The sequence below is a fragment of the Ambystoma mexicanum genome, chromosome 6p (assembly GCF_040938575.1).
Source record: "Ambystoma mexicanum isolate Mex_15411 chromosome 6p, UKY_AmexF1_1, whole genome shotgun sequence".
In the NCBI taxonomy this organism is placed as follows: Eukaryota; Metazoa; Chordata; class Amphibia; order Caudata; family Ambystomatidae; genus Ambystoma; species Ambystoma mexicanum.
Window position 1 is genome coordinate 86,913,638 of NC_090935.1, and position 18,845 is coordinate 86,932,482.

The 18,845-nt window shown below is 45.0% G+C and overlaps 1 protein-coding gene across 1 annotated transcript in view; it reads right to left on the minus strand.

Moving 5' to 3' along the window:
* Positions 1–18,845, minus strand: part of LOC138511224 (vomeronasal type-2 receptor 26-like) — a 439,931-nt gene that overhangs the window by 194,704 nt on the left and 226,382 nt on the right. The window contains exon 2 of the mRNA XM_069626761.1: positions 9,332–9,455. The gene's annotated coding sequence lies outside the window, so the exon portion shown is untranslated. The remainder of the gene's footprint in view (positions 1–9,331; positions 9,456–18,845) is intronic.

Genomic DNA, 18,845 nt, shown 5'->3' on the forward strand with positions numbered 1-18,845 from the left:
GTTTTGTCCCATTGTTCTCTAGTTTCCATGCGCCACTTCTCTTGGATTTCCTGGATATAATCAACAGGATCTTCGTTCTCACGCATCTTGCGTGAGGTAATTGCTCCTATGTCTGATGTGTCTGGGTACTGTACCCTCAGTGCCTGACATAGTGCATGTCTGCAGTTTGCGAATGGTGCCCCATCGTGCGATGTGTTTGTTATTGTTACCCCAGTGAATCCCGCTCTCTTCCAAATGTCATCCGCTGCATCCCCTAATATAGATATTAGAAGGCCCTTTACATCTCCCACTGCCAGTTTCTGTCCTGCGGTGTGTTTTTCCATTTCATATATCCATTTACCTGCACCTCCACTTAATGATGGCAGCCTGCACTTTATATTTTCTTTGTCTGCATGCTTCCAAGGGACGTATTGTGGTCTAACCCCTCCCTTCTCCAGAAGTGGCATTACGTTGTGTCTCGTTTTACCCCTTGGGTTCCATAAAATTGAGTCCTCACACCCCTCCTCTTCTTCCCTCTCTCCTACATCATCAATTTCGTCCGTATTTCCCCTGCTCGTAACTCTTTCTTCTCCATCTTTTCCCCTTCTTTCATCATTTCCTGTATTTAATGTGGGCGTGTGTGTTCGTCCTTCCTGCCTGCGTCTAGGGAGGTCTCTAAGCCTACCTGCATAGGGTGTCAGTTCGTTTGTGAAGGGCGCGAGTTTGGTTGTACGTAATGAGCGTGAGGTGGTTGAGCGTGGTGACGGTGTGGCTTCATGTGTCTGTCTTTCCGCTATTCCTTGCTCTTCCTCCTCACTTCTCTCCAGTTCATCCTTTCTCCTACAGATCCATGGTGAGTCTGTATTGGTCCGGGTGGTGTAGTTTATCTAGGCTTTCCCTTTCACTATTTCTTCCTTCCTTCTCCATTCCTTCTTCTTCCTCACTACAAAAGTCATTTGTAAATGGCGGCCCCCACTCTGTCTTTTTCCCCTTGATCGTTACTGTTTTTAAGTCTATTAGGTCCGGTTCTCCCTTTTCTCCTTTACCAACCGCTCCCCTTTGTGCTGATGTTGTTGCTACTTCTGTGTCTCTATATACATACCTCCTTACTTCACTCTCCCCTCTCCTATCTTCTCTTTCCCCTTCATTTCTCTCCTCCATCTCTCTACCAATTTCTTCCCTTTTCCTTTTTAATTCCTCCATTACTTCACTACTCATCTTTTCCAATATCCTTTCATCCTCTTTCTTCCTTTCCCATCTCACCCTCTCCCGTTCTAATATACTCTCTATCACCCTCCCTTCTTCGTATTTCCTAGTCGTTTCTGATAGTAATCTCTTCTTCCACATTGCCATTTCTTTTTCTTTTTCTTCTTCTTCCTTTTTCCTCTCTCGTATTACTGCTCTTGATACCCTTTCTGCTACTGCTTTTACCCTTTCAGCTTCTCTCCTTTGCTCCTCAGTTCGTTCCCTTATTTTTTCCAACTCGTTCTTACCTTCTTTCCTTTCCCTCGCTCTCTCTCTTTCCTCCCTCTCGAGCTGTTTGATCAGTTCATTCTGCTCATCCCTTAACTCTGCTAGTCGTTCCTCCATAATCTCTTCCTTTTGTCGTAACAGCTCTTCCCCTTTCATTTCACTCTCCCTGGTATTATCCTCGTCCATTTTCCTTACTACCTCCTTCTCTTCTCCTGTTAATGAACCTCGTAATTTTAATAGTATCTGCGCAGCTACCCACTCATCATGTCCTATTTCTGCAGTTTGCTCTTCTCCAGTCCTCCCCTCCCCTGCTTGCATCTTCCTATGAGCTGCATATGGTGGCGGGCTGTATGCCGGGTTCGAGTACCCCTCAGCCGCCCTTAACTGTTCTCTTTCTATTTCTCCTAGTTCTCTTAAAGGGTACAACCCCCCTCCCTCTGTTTTCACTACCTTCGCTAGGGGTATATCGTCGCTCTGTTCCTTTTTTATTTCATTTTCTTTTGAGTTATTATTCTTTTCTCCTCCCTCTTGTCCGTTCCCCGTGTTCTTTGGGCCTTCACTCTCCTTTTCCCCATTCTCTCCTTCCTCCTTAATCTCTTTTTCTTCCGGTGTTTCCCCCACAGTGAGCATTCCATTTGGTCCTGGTCGGGACCCTTGGAACATCCTCCATAAGTTAAACACCTCCACGTGGTGTGTCAACTTCTTCCCCTTGTATGTGTTATGCAGATGGTTTAATAGTGAATGTTGGGTATATGGATCGAAGCTACCATTAGGCAGCCATGGTGTTGTCATTTTGTTGTCCGTCCCCTGTGTCCATTCTATGCTATACTTGATCAGTTTCTCCCTATGGGGTGACAGTGTTGTACATATGTGTTGTAGTGGGGTAGTGAGGGTGTTCCCCCACCCTCCCGATCCTGCCCCATATGACATAATAGCGCTCCACTTGTTATCCCTCCCTATTTGGTAGCTATTATCTTACTAACACTTACGATACACAGCCTTATACCTTTACCTGGCCCCGTGAGTTTGGGGACTTGCGATAGTCCGCTAAGGAAAATTATTAAAATATAGTATTTAGATTTGTATATTCTTTTCTTTCTTTTCTTCCTTTACAGAACACCCTTACGGCCCCCTGCGGCCGAGGCGCACGTAGCCCCCTGCGGCTGCGTACCCCTTGTGACGTTCTTATACAGCCGTCCTATTTTCATTTGCTCCTCCTCCCTCTTCTACACTTGCCGTGGCCGGCGTTCTCCGTGCGCAGCCACGTCCCCCGTTTCACCTTCCCCCGATCAACTCATTACCGTTTATCTCCGTTTCCACTCCCTTACCACAATTCTCTTCCCCACCACTCTCAGAAAGAAAGATGCCTTGTGCTCGGGATATCCTATGAAATCCCTACTGGTGACGTCACCGATCTCTTCAAACTACTGGTAAGTTCTTAATACACTTGCAATCTACCCCCGTTAACCCCACATCTGTCTTCCTGTCACGCCTGGAACAAGGTAATCAATAATATAATCGGACTGCGCACACTGCGTCGCCTCGCGTGTGATACGCCCCTCGACAGGAGGGCTTAACCAGCCAATTATCTTCCGTATTGGGCAACCAGCTAGCTACCGCCTACAGGGAAACGTCATCTACCTATCAAGTTTCTTGCTCGATCAATAGGGATCCTCATCTACTCATTGATCAATAATTACCAAATCGTAGGAAACCGCGCACACACACACCCTTACACGTAGTCGCGACCTAGGCCAATCAGTGTCTAGGAGCGGCCGCACGTGATGTTTTCGTGCTCCGCCCCCCTCTCTCGCGTAACGTAGCCGACTGCTCTCGCACTCGTTCGGCTACCATTCATTTCATTGCCAACACTAAATTGTCAAACCTTCACGGCGCACCTGTGCAACACCTCCCACCTCCCGTATTTAATTCCTCCCCCCTCCCTCACAATTTCACATTGCTTGTTGGGTGTGGCATACTCACCAAGTTCTCTTGATGCGGGGCCGCTCGACTGCGTGCACCCCTCCAAGCGGCTCGCCACCTCCCCTCGTCTGGACCACGTCTGGACACTCGCCAACCGCGGGCGGGAAACTTCTCAACCGGCTCCCGAAGGCCAATATCCGGATTGCGCTGTCCGATCTTCTCGCAGTTCCGCGATGGTCCTGTAGTCCTCAGAAGGGGGCAGCGGCAGAGGGGGCCACGCCGCCGGGCCTCCTCGCAACGGGAGTACCTGGAAAAATAAAAATAAAAAGCAGATCTTAAACAGATCTCAGCAGTGCCTCCAACTTGTCGGGGGGAAATTCTGGCAGGGTCGGCCGGGCCGCCCGCAGACCTCCGGGCAGGGAGGCCCCAACTCCTCCCGTATATCCCAAAAGAGATAGAGTATGAGACACACGCAAGAAGCAAGGTGGTTCTGCTGTTTATTAGACAAAACGGCAGGGATGGGTCAAGGATCGTACGCGTCCGTCCTGACACACACTCAATCGTGGGGTTCGCAGGCCCTTTTTACCTTAGTATGACGCGCTACTTGCGTCACCTTAGAAAGTTTAGCAAAAAACCTATCTCCACTCTGGATTGGTTACTCGAGTGGTAGGGTTAGTATAGCATACATATAGAGAACGGTGTTAGTGGTTGAGGGTCAGTCAGGTGATATACTTGGGTTGTCCTTTCAATTTGATACATGAAAATTGTTACATGAAGACCACTGAGGATTGGTCAATGTTAATGGCGTCAGTGATAAGAGCCCCATGTTTTGATTGGTCCGCTCGCGAGCCTCCCAGTCTGGGACCATCGATGTTCCCAGCTCGCGGTGCACCTGTCATTTGCAACAATGTTTCACTATGGGTAGGTGCAGACAATGTAAGGATTTATTCATGTGTTGGAAGGCCGACTACTCCCACTGTCGCAGATGTCCATTGAGTCTTTTAATTGTATCTGCCTGTGTCTTGTAACGGGGATTCAGGCATCTCCTTCCTCCTGACCTTGGCATCCTGTCAGGTTTGGCTTGGTCACGTGAGGTGGGACCGTGTTTGAGGCAGAATTCTGCACAATTAATATTGTTTTTTCCACTGTGTGCCTGATTTATCTTGCAGGTGCGACCTTGGCGTCGGCTTACGGCGTGCGAGATTGCAACATTGTGCCCTTGGCTGTCTGCTTTCGCCGGGCTCATTCTGCAGGGTCAGCAACCGAGCTCTTGCTCATTCAATGTTCATGGAAGATTTTGCTTGCGGCCTACTTGGGCCTGGTGTATAGGTGGAACCGTTTGGTGCACAGCGCTTTAGGTTACGGTATCATATTACTCTATCCCCAGTATCGTGTCTCTGTTATATTCTTCATTATGGTACATGGTTTTAGAAGAAGCGTGAGCAAGCCTTTTTAGATAAGTTCATTATGTGTCTTGCGTTTCTGCATTTTGAGAGCCTATGTGGAAAATAATAAAGATGCACGTCCGTGGGTGTGTTCGTCACCTATGTCATAGCACTGAGTATGTTCTTCGTGTGGATTGGTGTGGGAGTGTCCAGTGTGCATGTTTGCACAGGTGTGCTGACCGTTGGCTAGGTCGTCATGGCATCTCTAACGATGTGTTGGTTTAGTCGAGTTGATCCATGCCGCAGGTGTCGGCATGGGCAGGGCGGGCTGCTGGGCAGGTGGGTGGGCACATCCGTATGTTCCTGTACCAGGGTATTTGGTCGTCTGGTAGATAGGCAAACTCTTCTCGTGGCGGGTGCCTAGGCTGTGATCCTCTAGGCCAAGCGCGAGAGGGGATTGGCGGGAGCCTGTTGTTCCATTCTCCCACTTCACTTTTAATGATGTCTTTCTTCTGCTTTCTCCCCACAGGTGAAGTTGCAGCCCTGCGGTAGTTGTGGTGCATGAAGCGAGGCCAAAATGGAAGAGAATGGAGCCCACAATGCTCTGACAGCATGTGAGTGTTGGTTTAAGGTTGAGCGCAAACATTTGTCAAAAGCACAACCTTAAACGCAATACCTTTGTGAGTTCTAACCTTGTCTTTATCTTTTCTCCTGTAGGACTGCTCGCCGTGCCGCAATGTCGGGGTTTGAGTGCTGCCTTCCGGAGGTCTGGAGATGACTGATGAATGCCAGAGTCACCGATGATGCGTGCTGACGAAAGCAGGCTCCAATGTAAGTGTTGAGGCTTGAAACTAAGGTAAGATGCTGATGCTGGTTGCTGGAAACAAAGGTAAGATGCTGAGGCTGGTTGCTGGAAACGAAGGTAAGATGTTGAAGCTGGTAGCTGGAAACAAAGGTAAGATGCGCTCAGGTGGCGGTGAGCGTTACGCTGCCCTCAGTGCAGAATAACGCAAAGTGCTTGCATGAAGGCTGGGCGGGCTTATATAGTCTAGCTCTGGCCACGCCCATTAACCTTGGCTCACCGGCCCCACCCTGCAACTCCTAAGGATGCTGCACGTGCAATCCAGCTTTCCCCAGCAGCCACGCCCGAATAGATGCACGTGGAGATTCTCAAAATAAAGTACTTTGTACCAAAGAAAGTGTGTCAATTTACAGTTATTCATGAGCCTGGCGCCAAAGGCCAAAGGCGCCAGGTCTGAGTCCAGCTGGGTCCTTTATGCTATATTGTCCCAAAGGGACAATCAAAAGTTAAGTTACCCCTTGCCCTTGTCCCCTGATGGTGCGGGGTCTGTGTTTCTGGGCCAGTGGCCATGACACTAAGAATGCCCCAACTCCGGCTCTCTCTGAGATTGGTGCACTACCTAAGGGGAAATGTGTTGGCAACCATCTGCCCCTCATTAGACCACTGACCCCACAGATAGGGGGTGTCCCTGGTCACTCACAGGGTCCATTGGATATTAGTTACAGTGGCAGGGCAACCACATATATATTTTTTTGTGTGTCCTCCAAAGCTGACACCTGACATTGCCTTCCCTTCCTCAACCACGTCGTCCTGATGAGCCTGGTCCAGGGAAAATCATCTAGGACCCTCTTTTTATAGCCGAAACTCGAGTCGACGATGACAGAGGACACAGGAATATTACAATTGAAAACATTAGATATTAGGATTGAAGACTATCTCAATTATGGTTCCAATCAATTTATGAACCTGGCAAATTGAAGACAAATTTTGTTTCGTCTTTGTTGTGTTCTATTTTTTTCAAATTTTGTTTGAAAGATGTCCATTTTATTGTGTTTTTCTTATTGCGTTTGAAAGTATGGTATGTGTGTGGTATATATGAGATGAGGTTTGCAGAGGAGAAAAAAGAGAAGGTGTGGGAACAATAATTTGGCGCTAGGTTATGAACAGATTAGTGGTTTTATATACAAATGTGGTGATTATATGTTGAGTTAGGATATTCTTGTATTAAAAACTGTACTTGATAATAAAAAATTGAATCTATCAGAAAATCACATGGTATATTTTGAGTCTGAACTTTATTACAATTGCAGTAGGGCACATTGTGGCTTTGTATGTTTGATTGCTTGTGGTTTCTCATTGTGCCCTAGCTGGATAGAAGCCTTAGCTCGACCTCTTTTTGTTTGGAGGCTGAGGAACCTATACATAGATTCAAGGAAAGCTATAATCGATTCATGGGGCATGCATGTTTGCCATCAGATTTTGTGAGCACTTGCTCTGACGAAAGTGACTTCCCTGAGGGCTAATATATGGGAAACATAATTTAACTGAGGGTTTTATTTGGCGTTTACCCTTTGTGACCTCAAGAAGCCTGTGGCTTCAGAGACATTGCCTAACGGGTTGCATGCAAATGCTGTGGGTCTTGCCAAATAAAACGGATCCACTGATAATTGTTTTTCTACTTTACTCTGGAAGTATGCATTTAGTATACCATGGGTTTCATATACTGTAGCTCTATGAGGGAATGTATGTGACACGTCATTAACATGTGTTCAGTCATTGGTCACTGAAGGCTTCATGAATCTCACATTAGATTATATTTTGGGTTCAACTAAGCAGCTGGTTGTGTGAGTATTCTTAACCATAACACTTGATTACATCACTCATCAATGCCTTGTTATTCTTTCTAAAAAATAAGCTTAAACCTTCATAAGAACTCTCTAAAACCAGCATTAATTTCAGAAATACAAATAATAATTCAAATGTTCTAATTATTTTAATCTATTTCACACATTCTTGCTTCTTGCTTCCGGGTTTAGATAAATTCATAACATCAACTGTAGTTTAAAATCAACCCAGCCATGTAATTGCTTCTAGTCAACATCTATCTGCATCCCCTATTTAAAATGGTAGCCTAGTTTGTTCTGTACTCTTTCTCTCTCTTATTCTGCGTGTTTGTTCCCCTTTCAATTCTTTCAATAGGAATTATATCTCACTCAGAACATCACGCAACAAAAAAAATCAAGCTAAACTTAGTGAGCAGTTGAACACAAAGCAAACACTTTTTTCTCAGGATACCTTCTGTATGCCGCAAAGCAAATACGTCAATTAACATGGACTCCAAAAGATTACCAATTTAATTACTTCTTATTCAGAAATCAAAGAGAATCAGTTTTACTTTTGTACCCAGGAATATCAGAATCTTATGCCCTTGTCTTTGTAACAAGCATTTTTCGAACTCTATTGTGCTGAACCTTCACGCTGCATTGTTTTGAAGTGACCCCAGTAACCCCCTCGCATAGACATTGCCCCTCTCAGCACTGCTGTCTGCTTCTGCATGTTTCCCAGGTGTCCGATACAGCAGCTGGCTTTCTAAGCGCTAATCAGACATGTACATGCTGTGGATAAACCATGTCTCTGGGTGCCCCTGCCATTTCACTACTTGCAGTGAATAATGAAGTTCTGTGTGCTTCCGCCTACTTCTAGGAGCTTTGTAAGTGCAGATAGTCTAGTCCTGCTGATTTATTTTTGGGTGAATGCCCATCTTTGACTGGCAAATACGCTGGCATATATGTATTTCATTTATTTCTAAACGCAACCATGATCTTCTGTGCAGCCGCCTCTGTTCATATGAGCTGCTTAGAGGGGTCTCGTGCTTATTTCACCACACTATTTAAACATATATACGTTACATATGTGCTGTGGTGTCTGTGTGCAATATGGGTTATTTGCCAGCGACTGACTATACAAGAAGATGACAAAATTGACAGTATAATTTCTGAATATTGGGAGAGTTTTAGATGTAAAACATAGGTAACTGTTTTTTTTAAACACCCCATTAGGATATTATTACTAGACACATTTCTGAAAGCCAAATAAAGAGGAGTGACAGATAGGCAAAGATGTATAAGCGCTTTTTTGGACGGTTAAATCCTATGCCGGCCAGTCATGTCAGCATTGCGAAAATGCTTCAAAGGTTGACAGTCATGTTTCAAATTTATATAGAGAGGATGATTATGTTGTTGTGTCACTTTCAATTGCCTGAAATGTCTGCTTTGATGTATATATATATATATATATATATATATATATATATATATATATATATATATATATATATATATATATATATATCTACATGTTGGGGAGACAGGTTCCGGAAGGTGTTTGCCTTAACCCTGGTGTGTTTCTGAATAATCTCATACTAACATAACATTTCAGTTGTAAATGCCTTTTGTAAATGTGGGCATGCCTTGACGTTGCACCAGACCTAACTCCATAATTGCTATATTTTCACTTTAATCCAAGAAAACCTTCATGTAAAAGCATACCTTACCGAAACACAATGTAATACTACATATGGCAAACGGGTCAATCTGCTGAGCTTGGCATGTGTCCTGTTGCAAAGCACTACTACAGTCATTCATTCGTTCATGCATTTATTGTACAGCTGTTTTATAGAAAGGGACTCTGTCTACAAAAAGGTTACATTTAAGTTTCCCCTTTAGAATATGTTTCTTTTGACAATATTGGGTACAAGGTTTGTACTCACTGGTGCTGTTTGAAAACTCTCCTTCTGCGCAGGGCACACAGTAGAAACAGCAGATGGGCCTGCCCTCTATAGGGGCTGTCCGGTACCCGGGGAGGCAGCTCTCACTGCAGGCAGAGCGAGGAACCTGGTGACATTGAGGGAATAAGCCAGGAATATTGTATCAGGGCTGTGAAACTCAAGCATTACAAGTAAGACGGATATGACACAGTCGAGATTTCTTGACAACGATAATGTGTTGATTGTAAGGAAGACGGGAGGCACTTGGAGTGGTAAAGGTTAGTTTATTACAACAGGGGCCCGCCGTGCCCATCCACTCATCAAAGCCTCCAACGGTTAACTGGGTCACGCAAACCAAGCTCCGAAAGAATACAAGGAGATTGGTTTGCGTGCCCCAACATTCCAAGGACACATCTCTACACACCTCCTTCCTTAAAAAATTAACATCACTAACTTAAGCATGAAATAGAGAAGAACCACATATGAAAATATTTGCATAAATATAACTCCTACGCTTGTATCAGGATGAATACAAACGTAGACAAACAACCTTTGTCGACACCAAAACAATTTACAATTTAAGCACGGATGACACACATTCTTTTCAATGTTTCAATAAGATGCATAGTCTTTCATCCACACCAGTTTAGACCTGGATCTCTGATAACTACCGGAACTGTCATTAGCACCTCAACCATCAACATTCTCACTCCCACCTTGAACACTTCCACCGGAACTGTCATGAGCACCTCCACCTTGGGCACTCTCACTCCCACCTTGAACACTTCCACCGGAACTGTCATGAGCACCTCCACCTTGGGCACTCTCACTCCCACCTTGAACACTTCCACCTTCTTCACCTCTTTTCTTTTTGCTGTCGTTATTAGACTCATTTGTTTCCACTCTCCTATCCACGCCATATGCTTTCGCAATTTTCCCTTTAGACCAGACCTCTCCTCCTTCTAATATAACCACACTCTTCCTTACTGCAGAAATCCTTTTTGGACCCATAAATTTGCTGTCCAAACATTTGTTCACCAGTCTGGGATTCTTTATATATATCATATCTCCTACCTTCCACTCACGCTCCTTCACTTTCTCACGAGCATCAAAACACAATTTATTTCTCTCCTGGCTCTCCCTGATACATTTCATTATCTGTTCTCTATCCACTTGAACTACTCCTGCTACTCCCAACCACCCTGGACACAATTTAGTTCCTGGTTCCCTTCCCTTAAGAGAAACAAATGGTGATATCTTTGTCCCTGATTGCGGGGTAGTGAGATAATTCCATGTCAATGTCTCTAACATCTGCTTCCATGGCTGCCTTACCCTCATGGCTAATTGCAAGCCTTCTTTCAAAAAACGGTTTACTCTCTTCACTAGACCATTGGCCCTTGGGTGATAACACGCAGTTCTAACATGTCTAATGCCATAACTGCTGAGGAATTTCTTCATTGCCAATGAGACAAACTGAACCCCGTTATCCGAAACCAGTTCAGTGGGCACCCCCTCTCTAAGGAACATTTTCTCTAAAAACGCAATGAGCTCTCTAGCTGTGACCTCTCTTACTGCTTCCCATTCAATCCATTTCGTGTGGAAATCCACCAGCACAAACAGAAACTTCAATCCATCTCCCAAACCCATAATGGGTCCCATAATATCCACAGCAACCTTAGACCACGGCTGCTCTGGCATCGTGTTAAAACATAACAGGGTTTCCATCGTCACCTTAGTTTTGTCACTCATTTGACACTCCATGCAGTCCTTCACCCACCTTTCCACCATTTTGTCAATGCGCAGCCACCAGAAATTCTGTCGCAGTTTTCTCTTCATCGCACCCTCCCCTGGGTGACCCTCATGAGCCAGTTCCAAAAGAGTCTGCCTGATCGCCACTGGAGGTACAACACATCGTCCTCTCCTCAATCTGCCCTCACTTATGTTCAACTCCTCCTTGACTTCCCACCATATGTCAAATCTCCTATCCAAACTATTCTTGTGGGGCCATCCCTTCGCCGTCCATTCTTTGATCAACTTGAGCTCTTCATCAGAATCTTCTCCCTGCAACCACTTTTCTTGAGCCACTGCCTCATTAATTTCAGCTACCACCGATTCTTCCACTGTTTCATTCTCCACCATCTCAGTTTCACTTAAAGGCATCCTCGATAGACAATCTGCTGCAACATTCTTTTTCCCAGGCAGAAAACTCAGGTCAAAATTATACCCTTGAAGACCCAAGCCCCACCTGCTTATCCTTGGCGAACCTAAAGCCCACCTTCCACTCTCAAACAACTGTACTAATGGCTTATGATCAGAGCGAACTACAAATTGCCTGCCCCACAAGAAAAATTTAAAATGCACCACAGCCCAAGACATGGCCAAAGTCTCTCTCTCGATCACTGAATATTTGGACTCCGCCCCCCTCAATGCTCTTGAGGCAAAGGCAATAACTCTCTCCTTATTCTCTTTATCCAATTGTACCAATGTGGCTCCCAACCCCATCAAGCTAGCATCTACAATCGGAACTGTTTTATCCATGGGATTAAACCTCCCAATAGACAGTGCTTTACTGATTGCTTCTTTGATACTTTCAAATGTCCTTCCACACTCCGGAGACCACTCAAATCTCAACCCCTTTTTAAGTATCATTCTTATTGGGGCCGACATTCTTATTGTAATATTCTGCAAGGACTAAAAAAGACCTCACTTGGTCCTTGTCCGTCGGCACAGGGGCTTTTTCCACAGCTTCTACCAAACACTTTTTTGGTCTCACACCCAGTTCATCGATCTCATGTCCGAGATACTCCACCTTCCCCACCGCAATCTTACACTTGTCCCTTCTCACAGTCATACCGGCTTTTGACAACCTTCCCAACACTTCCCTCAAAACTTCATCATGTTAAGACTTAGAATTTGCTAACACAAGCATATGATCTTTGTAAGCGATATTCAATCAACACTACAGCTAAGTCAATGCCTAGTCTGGGATGCTGAGGAAAACCCTTATTGATGTATTTTTATATTCAGTTCAGTACTCTGGATGACAACCCTTGTATAACACCCCCCTCTTAGAATCCCCCTGACCCCACTGAGCCAAGAAGTAGGTTTGTTTTGCAAATTAAAAGGTTTATTTGAGAATTTAAACAATATATATTTATCACACTTTATAATAAATTAATATCTGACAGTACACTTAGACCTATGATGTTGATCAACAATGGGTAATCTGGCACTAGCACACTTCTTTACAATCAATGAGGAGTTAGTATAGGATGGATAAAGTAGCAAAAATACTTTTATGATTTCAAGGGAAAAGCAATGAGGAATAAAATGCAGTACAGAAATACTTGATATGATTTTAGCAAAAGATAAGATAATCACTTTTTCTCTGGCAATTCACCCACCTCCCCTATGCACTGTAAGAAATGGAAGGAGATGGAAAGAGGAGCACACAGTTCTCAGGAATGCAATCAAATACAATACGAAATTCAGTTCCCCCCCAGCAAGCTTAGAGGAAACAGGTAGGAGTTTAAAACACAGGCCCAAAATGCTTTTTAAATGTGATGGCAATGGATGGGAAAATGTGCCAATGATTTTAATTCCCTCTAGAGATTCAGGGTGAGTGAGAGATGCGTGTTGGTATTAGTTCAGGCTCACTTTAGCAATGCTCTATGAGTTATTACCAAGTTGCAAACAGATTTTAACAAAGGAAAGAATGGAGCTGCTATTTTTACAAGTGGAGAAATTGAGCCAAAATCGCAAATCGCGGTAAATTCGCGAGTGCGTGAATCGTGATTGCGGCAAAAGTATAAGGAGTAGCAAGTCGGTTCTAGGCTTGTTGGAAAGCTTAGATTCTAAATTTCGTTCCTAGCCCAAACGGTTCCAGAGATACGGACGATTTAATAAAGGTCGATTTTTGGATTTAAAGTAAAACTCAAAATGACAGGTGACAGCTTGCAGCTGCAGAATTGACAGGTGACAGTTGTGAAGCTTTAAAAATGACAGATGACACGATTTCTAGGAGGCAGTTCTACTTAGGTTAAAATAGTTTGGATTAGATTATTTTAACTAAGAGATTGGTTCTGCACGGTTCATCTAGGTACTCACAATATATTATTTAAATAGGCCTCGCCATGGATCTGGTCAGGTTTTGGACTGGACTCCGGTTCTGGTCTCGGCACTTCACAGTGATCTGGGTCAGCTCTATGGTTCTGCTCACAGCGGTCTGGGTCAGCTCTGCTCTGCTGGTCTAGCCTCTCTGGATTCAGCGGTCTCTGGTTCTGGATACTGCTCTGCTCTCCGGTCCGGATCAAGTGGATTCTGGATGTAACACTGCTTTCTGGGTACTGGCAAGAGTTCTTGGCAAAAGAATTCAGACAGCTCGCCCGGCTGTGGAATAGTTTGCAAATGATTTTGAGGCCTGCTGACAAATACTTTTGCTTGCAGTGGGCCTTCTTGGTTCAAAGTTCTGTAGTCTCTGTTTAGCTTGGAAGTCTAAGTGTTGGATCTCTGGATGTGAAGTCGTCGGTCAGCATGCAAATGGAATTGAATGTCTCTACCTGTCCCAGCAGTCTCTTTTTATGTGTTTTGAAAATGGGTGTGTGCCTGGGCCTAGCTAAGCCTGCCCCTCTCTACTTGTCATTGGCCCAATTCTCCCCTCTCCCATGATTGGGGGAAGGAAATGGATTGTCATCATGATGAGGTCTGTTTATGGGTCAGAGGATCCCCCCCTGGTCAGTTTGCCCACAAATCTATATTTGATTCAAATACATCCTTCCCAGATATACAATTTGTTGAAATTACATGTACACATTATATATTCCTTATGGTCCATGCTTGTCCACCTCTGATCTTCCCGGGGGGCTTGCATTCAAAAATGACAACATTTTGCGCTTTTTAACTGGTTTTGCAATATCGGACATTTACCCAAAATTACACACATGTGCGCAAGGAGTATGGACATTAATTGATGAAGTGTCAGATTTTTAACATGCAGACATTTAGAGTGAGACCCTATTTTCCGCTAGCAAACCCCCAGAATACACCACAGGGTCCTAACGCCTCTCAAAATGTTCACAGAAAAATCACAAAAATAATGATATTACTTATATAATTCTGACAAGTCCGCACTATGAGTTATCTATCTTTTTAAAATTATGCCCTGGTCAAAAAGGGGTGTGGCTTCCCACATCACAGGGTGGAATAACTGGTTTATCCACTTCCCCCAAGCTCAGCTGCTAGCAGAGGCACTGCCCCTCCCAGTTTCCCCTAAGAGGAAGCCACTTTACGACGCCCCCAATATAACATTTGCCTGAGTCAAGGGAGTTGCATTGTTCTGTTCCTTCCAGTTCCCAGGTGCTCCACCCCTAATCTAATCAGAGAGGTAACAACTCCTTTTGGCAAGGGGCAGCAGGATGCAGCTAGGCCTGGGAAGAGTGGCTGAACAGGTTTCTCCTGTTGAGGGTAGTTGTCAGGCAGAATCCAGTTTCACTAAGCCAGGTTTCAGCTAAATGTCACTTTTTGTTCCCAGTTTTCTACATTCAAATCAAACTGACAATTTATACCTATACATTAAATAATTACTTCCTTCAAGTCATTTCAGAATATGGTTTTACATTCTTCCACCTCTTAGCAAGTCTTTCCTTGGTCTGGTTTTGTTTCGTTTGTGTTTCGTTTGTGCAGTTTTACACACAAGTCTGGTGGTTTTAAAACGCCGGCTTTCTGATAATGGTGAGTACTGGTAATGCAACCATTTTTGGGATTAAGAAAATGAATTCCTCACAATTCTGAGTTGCTTTTTTGGCAATCAGCATTGCCATTCCCAATGGTTTCAGGCTACTGTGTGTGTAGCCCAATGGTGGTTTAAGGCAGTGCCTTCCTGTGCTCACAACATAGGCAAAAATGGGTGGAAGCCTATTCTTCATGTTTTCCCTGTGCACTCTCTGAGGAGTTCTGGCCATCATGATGTTTTCCATGCCAGTACTGCACAGTTTTATGGTAGGGCTTGTATGCATGGGTAAAAACATCCCACAAGCCCCCTCTTGCGATGGCCATTCTGTCCTTTCGCTGATGGAACTCGCAAGATCTGGGATGTTCGCCTCCTCTTCTTCCAATTCCATGGATGGCACAGTTCAGCATTTTTTTCCTCCCTCCAGTCGATCAATCAGTTCTCCTTGCTGGTCCTGATGGGAGGATTGGGCGGTACCCTGGGCCCCTTGGGTCTCTGCTCCCGGTCCCCGGTCGTCCTCCTTGGTCAGTCTCCATGGTTTCATCTCTCCTAGGATGATAAAGCAAAGCGGCAATACACATTCCTAGACATTTTTCCACCACTTTTAATGGTGTGGCAAACATGTACATTTTATACATCCAGATGCATTTTGCAGTCTGATTTTAAAAACAATATATAACAGGGCACATTTACGTTACTATATTTTTGATATGTGGAATATTTTAGAGTTTGAACTGACTTACTCTGGAGCGGCCCCCTCTGGTATTGCAGAGGACTCCTCCAGTTGTTGCAGAGTGTGCCTGGGATGGCAACACTTTAGCTGATTTATATGGACCCACTTGTCTTCCCCCTCTGCCAAACCGCCTTTGGGGATGCAGATCTTGTAGGCACAGGGGAGATTTTGTCTATAATTTCAAACGGTCCCTTCCATGTAGGCAAGAATTTTCGCTGTTTGGCCTGGTTCCTTTGGAAATTGTATAGATAGACCTGGTCCCCCACAGTATATTCCTTCCTGGTGGTCCTCAGGTCGTAGTGGGTTTTCATGCTATCAGCTGATCTTTCTAGATTTCGCTGAGCATAGGCAAAAGCATGCTGAAGGTGTTTCCTTAAATTCTCCACATACTCATGAGTTGTGGAGGCATTTATCAGTGTCTGCTCTTGGGTCCTGTAGAGCAAATGCTGGGGAAGCACCATCTTGCGCCCTGTCATCAACTCAAATGGTGACATTTTAGTTGCAGATGAAGGGGTAGATCTGATGGCCATTAGGACCAGAGGTAATCGGATATCCCAACTTGGCCCAGAATCTGCCACAAACTTTTTTAATATGCTCACAATGGTTCGGTTGTATCGTTCTACTGCTCCAGAAGAAGCAGGCCTGTAAGCAATGTGTAGCTTCCTTTTAACCCCCAGTATCTCCCACATCTTTGTCATTACTTCACTGGTGAAGTGGCTACCCCTGTCTGACTCAATCCTTTGAGGTTGACCAAAACGGGAAAAGATGTGGTTAATCATCAGGGCAGCTGCAGTTTCTGCCTTGCGATTTGGGGCTGGGAGACATTCCACCCACTTCGTAAACAAGCATGTAACGGTCAACATGTACTTGTTTCCTCTAGACGAGCGAATTACAGAGCCTACAAAGTCGATTTGCAAATCTGACCATGGCAGTGTCATCCCCCTCTTTTGGAGAGGCGCACGGTGTGTGAGGGATGATGGCTGAAATTGTGCACACACAAGACACCCCTTCAAGTATTGGTCAAGGTCCTGCTCCATGTGTGGCCAGTATGCAACCTCTCTTAAGATTTCCAGTGTTGTGTGAAACCCCCTATGACCTACGGTGGCCGCATCATGGGCGTGACTTAACATCAGGCTTCGGAATGAGGTAGGAACCACCCACTGATCATGGCCTGCTTTGGATTTCCTTACCTGCAAACCGTCTTGGATTCAGAACATTTTTGGACATTTCATCAACACTCTTAGGTCCTCTTTCCCAATGTAATCTGTGTCCGTCAGGGGAAAGTTCTCAGGGTCCTCAAGGTGTTGGTAAAACTTACCAATGATTGGATCCCCTTTCTGAGCTGTAATTAAATCAGCATCAGGGGTCTCCTTGCTCCATTGGGCAGTTGAAAGATCATTGTGAGCATTTGTCTGGGACCTAGTGATCGCAGTGACCTGGATTTCCCCCAACAGGAACTCTATTTCTATTAGATCCCCTTGGATGGCCCCGGTTTTGGCCAGCTGATCAGCTAAGTCATTTCCAGTTTTGTCTGGTCCCTCTACTTTGGAATGACCCTTGATCTTTTTCCAGTAGATGGTCATCCCATTCGATGTGACCAGATCATCAATATTTTGGATTAACTTCCCATGCTTCAGGGGTTTGTTATTAGCGCATAACATGCCTCTGGTTTTCCAGTTGACCAGGTGCTCCACGAACCCGTTCCGTACATAATCCAAATCTGTGATTATGACCAGTTCGTGCAGTTGATGCTGGACAGCATTGAGGATAGCCTGATGCACAGCCATCAATTCTGCCACCTGACTACTTCGGGGACCAATTTTGTATCCAGCGGAGGGTTCTGGGAACTTCTTCACCCATGCATTCCCTACGCCAGCCACCAGTTCTTTCTCCCCGTCGTTGTCAACATGGTAAGAGCATCCATCCACATAGACAGTGGGCATTCCCTCACACTTGTCTTCTTCAAAGACTTTGTGTGGGGAATTAAGGTATGCCTCCATGTTGTCCTTGGTTTTTAGACTTTCGTCCTCGAGACAGTTTTCTCTGGCACAATCATGCAAGTCAGCCAGCCCTTGCACGAGGGGACTTTTCTTGTTTTGGCCATATCTGACCCCCATAGGAAAGCCTTGGATTGACAGAATCCAGGAAGTAATTCGGGAATTACTCACATTTCCGGGCCGGATTCTGTCACTTTGGAGATATTGCAGAGGCTGGTGTGGAGTCTCCACTATGATGTGTTCCCCCTGGATAAACGGGCGGTAATTCTTCAATGCCCACACCGTTGCCAGGAGTACCTTCTCACAATCGTTGAATTTTTCCTCCACAGAGGATAAAGTTTTGCTCGCATAGGAGATTACTTTATTGACGTTGTCATGCTTTTGGTATAATACTGCCGTCAAGCACGTATTAGAGAACCCCGTCTCCAGGAAGAACTCCTTGTTTCTGACAGGGTAAGCTAGGCAAGGCGCTTGTGAGAGGCTTCTTTTGAGTTGTTTTACCGCCTCGGATTGTTCTGGACCCCATTCCCACTTGACCCCCCTTCAAGAGATGAATCAGGGGTCTAGTGATCTCTGCGTAGCCTTCAATGAACTTTCTGCTGTAATTAGTAAGTCCAAGGAGGCTCCTTAGTTCCCGCAGAGTTGTGGTGGGGTCTTTCAGTTTCTGGAGTGCTTCCACTTTCTTTTCTTGGGGACAGAGACCCTGAGGAGTAATCTCATGCCCCAAGAAATTTACACGGGTTCTACACCACTGTGCTTTCTGAAAGGAAAGTTTTGCTCCAGCGGCCCTCAACGTTGTCAGAACATAACAGATCTCCGCTATGTGTTCCTCCACAGATGAACCTTTGATGAGGACATCATCTACATAAGCCAGGTCGGGCATGGCCTTATGTAGGAAAATGTTGAATTCATTGCCGGAGTTGAGGTATCCGAAGGGAGTCCGGGTCCATATGTACTGCTGGCCCCCAAAGGTAAAAGCCAGTTTGTATTGGTCCTCCCTACTGACAGGCACGGTCCAGTATCCATTGGTCAGGTCTATTGCAGTGAATACTTGTGACC